Raw genomic sequence first — 1,258 nt, 5'->3', positions numbered from 1 at the left:
TGTTTCAGGTCTCTGGCTACCTTGATGTGCACAGCTCATACATGCTCAGTACACAATCTTTAAGCTGGCCTCTGGCACACTTGATACTCCAAGCCTGTGAAATCCAGCCAGACCCCAACCATTTCTGTAGCCTCTGGTGTGGAGGGAGCCCAGCTTTTAAACACTGCACTGAGCTAATAGCTACAAAAGGCTGACAGACGTCCCCGTGTGGACTTGCTGCCGGAGGTGGTCCCAGGCTTCACCCACGATTGTTCCCAGCCAGGTGTCTCTTACTGGAGGGTACCTGGCCATCCTGCTTGGCCCCTCCCTGGCAAGGCCATCCAGATTTCTCCAGCTCTGCCTTCAGGGGGAGTATGCACATTTGTGTGGGTTAAAGTATGGGAAGAATCAGATGCCAGGTACTTCCAATAGCCTGCTCTTGTGACCCAGCCCCACAGGGCACTTGCACTGTTCCAGATCCCTGACTACCCTGACCTGTGCATGCACAATACGTACTCTATCACTGCCGTTTGACTGCGGCAATGAGCAACAATCAATCCCCATGAAGACATACTGTCTCCTCAGGTCTGGGCCTCTGGATCAATCACAGTTCCCAGGTGTCTGTTATTGGGGGATACTCCAGATTACTCAAGGACTTTCTTCAATGAGAATATGCACAATTATGTAGGTTAGGGCGTGGAAGTAGGCAGATACTTTGTAACTCCAAGAGCCTGCATCTCCATATGCTTGCCCTCTTCCAGATACCCTGGCTCCCCAGACCTACACCACCCATGCAGGTACATACATTCCCTGTAAGCCAGTCTTGGGCAGACCGAGCCCTCAGAGCCTGTGAAACATTGACTAGACCCCAACCACCTTTGTAGCTGCCAGCGAGAGGGGGCCCACCTTATAAAAATTGCTCCTATTTGGCAGCTTCTACTAGGAGGGTCTCCATGTGGACTTGCTTCTTGATGGGGTCTTGAGCTTCTTTAGGAACCAGGACCCCTCAGTGTCTCCACATGTCAGATACCCTCTCCTGTGAGCCTGACCCTTGGCTAGCAAGGCAGTTGAAAAACCTCCAAGTCCGCCCTATTCCAGATCCCAGGCCAATTTAACCTGGGAGACCCACGCATGCGCTGTCTGCACACGACCAGCTGGTCCTGGGCTGCAGGGGGCACTCCAGGCTTGCGGAACTCCAGCCTGACCCCAACCACCTGAATGACATCAGCGGGGAGTAAGCTCCACCCCCTGAAAAATCTTTCTGAGGCAGCAGCTTAAA

The sequence above is a fragment of the Leopardus geoffroyi genome, chromosome C3, assembly GCF_018350155.1.
Source record: "Leopardus geoffroyi isolate Oge1 chromosome C3, O.geoffroyi_Oge1_pat1.0, whole genome shotgun sequence".
In the NCBI taxonomy this organism is placed as follows: Eukaryota; Metazoa; Chordata; class Mammalia; order Carnivora; family Felidae; genus Leopardus; species Leopardus geoffroyi.
Note: the sequence above shows the minus strand (reverse complement) of the source record.